Below are 6,310 nucleotides of genomic sequence, written 5' to 3'. Positions count from 1 at the left end.
CATAAAGGTAAATCATGCTCTAGAGAAGGTTGAGCAGGAGGGTATAGGACTAACTACTTGGACATATGCCCATTCTTGATGGTCATATTCCCAGCTCTGCAACTAATGTAAGCATTGGCTGTGGCCAACCATGGCCTCCCAAGGATGAGAGGGTAACTAGTAAGCTTCGCCTTATGCTAGAGAACTAGAAAATCTGTAGGGTACTCCCAGCAATCAATGGAGACCATCACATCCTCTAGAATTCCCTCAGGGGTGATCGTGCAACAATCTGTAAGTTGCAGAATTGTTGTGGTCTTCCTTAATGACCCTTGGAGGTTGAGCTTGAACATGGTGTCCTTGGTCATCACATTAATGGCAGCCCCCAGATCAATCAGAGTGTGTGGGAAATTGTGCTATTGATGTTCACATCTACTACAGGGCTTCTAGGGTCCAAATATTTTAGACATATTACCTGCCCCAACATTAAGTCAGACAGCTGCCCAATGACATTAATGGTAGGGGCATCCCTTTTTCTTCTTCCTGGATGCTTGAAGCATTTCTCCTTAATCAACTTATTGTAAATGGGAACATCTTTTATTGCTTGGAGAAGGGGGATCTTTACACATAGATTTTTCAATTCTCCTAGAAGTTCAAGTTCTTCTGGAGTAGGCTAGAGTTGTTGGGCTAATCTCTCAGGAAAGGGTGGATTTACTTTAAGGTTGCTTTCCTCTCTTTCTTCCTCAACCTCCCTATGTGGAGAGGGAGGTTAGTTATCTGGGAGAATTCTCCCAGATCTTAGGTTGATCTCCTGGATTTCTACAACATAAGTTGGGTATGATGTCTCTCCACTGTATACTTGTTGAGCCTGCCTATTTTTCAGGTTCAGATTTGGCTGGGCAGGCATCTGGGGTTGATTGGGTGGAGTAGAGTGTAGGAGTTTTGGTTAGGTAGGTGGTGGAGGTAATAGAGCTAGAGCATTGTTGTACTGGGGCCTCCACCCTTGGAGTTGGGTATTCCACTAAGGTTGTGGCAGAACATAAGGTTGAAATGACTAGCTGGCTTGCTGGGAATGATATTGAGATGAATATGACCAAGGAGGGGGTGTATAACAGGAAGTATGAGCAGGTGGTCCCCAAGAAGATATAGTTGTGGTTTGGTTGGGGTTGTAATATGCATGGGATGACCCCTGCATACCCTGCTGGTATGGTCTAGGCCCATGAGGTCTTCTTTGGTTGATGTAGCAAAGATGCTTAGTGACCCCTTCATCTCCTTGATATACATCTTTGAGTCTAGGTAAAGAAGGGCACTTGTTTGTGGAGTGGTTTTCTTCACAGACCGAGCAAATTTCAATGCAGTTCAATGGACATTTGTTCCTAGGATGCCTCTTGGTGCATCTAGGACAAAAGATGGCCAAGGCTCTCTCTGCTTCCTCTTGCTTCCTTTTGATGTTCATGGTATCCAATTGCAAGGCAATGGTTTGTAGCATCTCACTTTTGAAATCTTCCAACATATTTCCAATTTCACCTTTGATGGATGAGTTGGAAGATGATGTACTGGCTATAGGTTGACTACCCCTACCCTTTTTCCTGGTTGCCCTAGAATGGTTTCTAAAGATAGTATTTATATCCTCATCAGGTAATTGGTAGACATCCCCTCCTGCTAACAAATGTAAGGTATCCAGAAGATCTTCCCTTACTCCTTTGAGTAGGACCAACTTCAGTGACTCAGGGTCAAGTGTGCACTGGCCCTTTTGTAACTGAGCTGGAATCTTTCTTTGTAGTCTTCTAAGGATTCATCCTAGCCCATGGTCATCCTGAAAATACCTTCTTTAGTATACTTTGACCTACAATAGTCCCTATATTTGTTGTTAAAATCCTGCTGCATCTCAGCCCAAGTTATGATGCTATCTCCAGGTAAAACCATGAACCAGTGTAATGTTGCATCCTTGAGGGTAGATGGAAATAGTTTTAACTTTTGCTCATCATCTGTATATTCATAGGTTTGGCATATAACAACAAACTCAAATAGAAAAGTGTTAGGGTCCTATGTGGTCAGGCCATGGAAATGAGGTAGGGCAGAGGGGCTTATATTCTTCATCTTGGTGTCCCCATTGGTTTCCTTGATGGGGAAGGCACCCTCAACTCTCTCTGTATTCCCTCTGTCATTTCGGTTTTCAGCCATTGGTTCAGTAGGAATGGGTTCTTCTTCTTCTTCTTCCCCTATAGGTTCTTAAAATATGTCAGGTTGCTCACCTAAAGGTTCCTCCAATTCATAGCCACTGAAGAAGAGAGAAGGTTGGTCATTAGATGCAGTGGGGTATTTGGCAAGAATTTCCTTAAATTTTCCCTATTCCTATGAGGCATGAAAGGAAATGTTTTTGGGTTGGCTTTTGGGATATTATTTTAGCAAGAAAGTACTTTTCAGAAATGAAATTGTTGATTGAATGAAAACTAGTGACAGAAAAAAACTACTTGCTGAATTGAAATTCTACTTGTAGAATGGAAAGGAAATCAGATAATGACAACTAAAAGAAATGAAGATACTAGATTAATTTTGCAGAAATAAACTATTGGCAGAAAATTGAAGATAATAAGTAGAAGAAAAGAAAGCAGACTAGAAATAGAAGAAAAGAAAGTAGTACTCACATTCTACGCAGACACCTCCCCGACAGTGGCGCCAAAAAGTGATGTGCATCAGTATTGCAACAAGGATGTTGCAACTCCTGGGCTACCGGCTTTACTTATCAACTCAGGGTTAGTAAAAACTTGGAGGTGACAGTGCTATATGCACAAGTAGAAGTGAAGGTCTTGCCTGTTGTCACTTGTTCATCTGGCGAGAGACCCCAGGGGTTCCAAGCCAAACTTTTATAGAGTCAAAAGAAGCTTGATTCTTTGATGGAAGAAGAGAAAATCTATTCTAAGAGAGCTACTCTACTACAATAATGAAGAAAACAACAGGTAATGTTGAATCACACCATATCATAATTAACCATTTAAACAACTATGCTAAGTAAAATTTCTAAATCAACACTAACCTAATGCTGCTATCTAAGTTACAGATGTAAAGAGCATCAAACCAAACTAATGTGTAAGCAAGGAAACTAGAATAAATCTGTTTTCATGTTTTTGGTTTTTTCGGTAAAATCAAGCATGCAAGGAGTCAAGCGGAAGAGAAAGTGAAGATCAAAATCAGTGAAAGGAGGACATAACGTAGCAGCAATGCATGGGAACCATTGGATCAGTTGGATCAACAAATAGTATAAATGGAAGACAAGTAATGGAGATCGTATCGCAGGGGATTAAGTGAATAAATGGATGAACATGACTAATGGAAGATAAGTGACGAAGATCTTATCGCATGGGTTTAAGTGAATAGATGGACGAACAGGACCAATGGAAGATAAGCGGTAGAGATCTTATCGCGGGAGGTTAAGTCAATATATGGATGGATTATATTAAATCACACGGCGATAGAAGAAAAAAATGTGTGGAATGATGGAGCGGTCTTCGTAGGTGGTAAGTAGTTTCTCGCGCGCCCTCAAAGCTGTAAGTGGAATTCCTAAATTTTGTGCAATTAACCTAAGTGAGTGACATTTAGCATGAGAAAACCACTTTTCTCGCGTGCTTTTGGGCAGGTATCATCCATGCAAGAATTCGTGTGAGATTGCGAGATAGTCGTTGGATCAAGTAAGACAAATCGATAGTGGAGATGTGGAGCGCCTAAAGTCAAACGTTGAAATGAATAAAGGTGTTAAGCAATATCATGCGTGCCCTAAGGGCTGTAAGCTATATTTCTAATTTTTACATGATTAGCCTAAGTGAATGACACGTAGCACAGGAAAACCACTATTCTCGCATGCCCTCGGTCGGGTATCGGTCGTGCAATAATTCACGCGAGATGACGCGATAGTCGTTGGATCAAGGGTGCGACAGATTGACGGTGGATATTTGGAGCGCATAAAGTCGGTGCAATAATTCACGATAGCCGTTAGATCAAGCTAGACAGATCGACGGTGGAGATCTAGAGTGCATAAAGTCAAGCATTGAAATGCATCAGACAGTGATTGGTCAGGTTTGTTGTGGATCAGACGATAAGGAAATCTACAGGTATAATATGATCAAGACGTGTTTTATTAGCTTCCACTTAAGCATTTTGTGCTGAAGGAAATGAACATATGAGCAAAAAGTGATGGAAAAAGACAACAATGAAATGAACCTCATACTGAATCAAGACAACAAACTTCATGCAAGAACTCCTGACTAGCCTGCGGATTGGAAGAAGACACAAATAAAAGCAAACTAAAACAAAACTAATCTACGCTACACTATTGTAATGGAAATACAACTACTTAAGCAAATGAACAATTAAACAATGAATATACGTTAGCATACATGTACAATAAAGAGGAGCGTTAGCTGCTAGGGTTGGTCCCTAACCCAAGAGCTTCATCCCTTTGAGTTAACTCAATGCTGGCTCAAAACAAAACTCATTCTTATTATCAAAACAATGGATTACCTCAAAAACTGTCACAAGTCTTGCAACTCAAAAATAGAGTAAAGTTTTACAATCAAAAGTACGAATCCTACTAAGGACCTATGCCTCTCTTCTTATATGACTGAAGTCTCCAACGACTTCCTTAAAATTAGGGAGGCTCGGCTCCCAAACTTGAGATAAACTAGTGCTTTGACTTTCACTTGCTCGGCTGCCTTCTAGTCCTCATGATTTGGCTGTTTGCACTCCGAGATGATGGAGGAATATTCAAATGGAGGGGTAGTAAATGAGGAGGATTTACCTCCTATAATTCCTCTCCCTTGTCCCATTCAAGTTTTGACCAAGGTATTTGCCAAAATTCCTTGCTTTTATCCTTTAATCATGTGTTAAATGCACATTAGACCACAAAGAAAAATATCCAACTCTAACTCATCTCATAAACAAAATATAATCAAAAGTATGCAATAAGTTGTGATAATAGTTGGTTTGACTAAGCTAGGAGGTGAATTAAGGCCCATATAATTACCCAATGATGAGGTTCATCAAATCACGCCTCGGAAAAAGATAACTACCCTGTGTCGTCTATGGACCACATTCTGTAAATAGTATCTGGAGCATAGATGTTTTCCCTACTCGATGGTTTTTCAGGATATAATCAGGTTCTGGTAGCAGAACCTGACAGACTTAAAACTAATTTCCGTACCAAGTGGGGTATGTTCGCTTACAGATGAATGTCGCTTGCGCTTGTGAATGCAAGTGTGACTTTTTAGCGTGCCATGGACATTGCTTTTCGCGGACTCATTGGGCATATTGTAGTGGTATACCTCGATGACGTGACTGTGATCTCAAGAAGATGTGAGGACCACATATGCCATCTGAAGAAAATTTTTGAGCAATGCCGGAAATACGAGATTTCCTTGAATCCCAAAAAGAGCATATTCGTAGTGTCTGAGGGGAACCTTGTCGAACACATTGGTTCCAAAAATGGGATCAAGGTGGATCCAGACCGAGTTCAGACTATTACACAGATCCCTCACCCAGCCAACAAGAAAGCCATGCAGTCCTTCTTGGGCAAGATAAACTTCCTCTGGAAGTTTATCTCGGATTATGCACAAATAGTCAAGGCCATGTAGGACATGATCAAGAAAGATGCAGTCTACAGTTGGGGCAAGAGGGAAAGGTATGCATTCGCTCGTTGCAATATTCACTCAGAAGGATGAGATGAATGATGAATGTCCCATATCCTTCATGAGCGCAAGCATGTACGGACCAGAACTAAACTATCCCGTCATTGACAAGCAAGCATATGTAGTTTACAAGTGGGTGAAACACTTCAGGCCCTACTTGTTGAAGAACCATTGCATAGTCTATGTTTCTCACCCAATAGTCCAAACGTTGCTCGTACAACAAGAACTAGGTGAACGACATGCGAACTGGATGACAGTCTTGCAAGAGTACGACCTTGAAATCAAGCTAGTTCACACGATCAAACGACATGGGGTCTTCAGACTTGCAGCTGAAGCAGTACACGCACCAGAGAGTGAAGAAGAGCTCGTCATCTGTGTTAGTGTCAGTCTTGTTTTCCTGTCACCAGTGATCAAATGTGCTTTTACTAAGCTTGTCAGGAGTCTCAAAATCAAATTTTACCATGTCACTAGGTTTACAGAGTAAAATTTGGTTACTGGTTAGTTGGTCTAGGAATGAGTTCAGTCTTTTGGAAAAGTCACTTATGCTAGTCACCTATCTCATTCACATGAAACTGTCATAATAAAAGCAAGTTATCCTCATATCAGTCATCATCATCATTCCATTCAGTTTCAAGTTTTTCATTAGGTCACTA

The sequence above is a fragment of the Pinus tabuliformis genome, chromosome 9 (assembly GCF_031772625.1).
Source record: "Pinus tabuliformis cultivar Carrire ecotype Pingquan chromosome 9, CPIR1, whole genome shotgun sequence".
Classification (NCBI taxonomy): domain Eukaryota; kingdom Viridiplantae; phylum Streptophyta; class Pinopsida; order Pinales; family Pinaceae; genus Pinus; species Pinus tabuliformis.
This window is presented reverse-complemented; position numbering follows the sequence as displayed.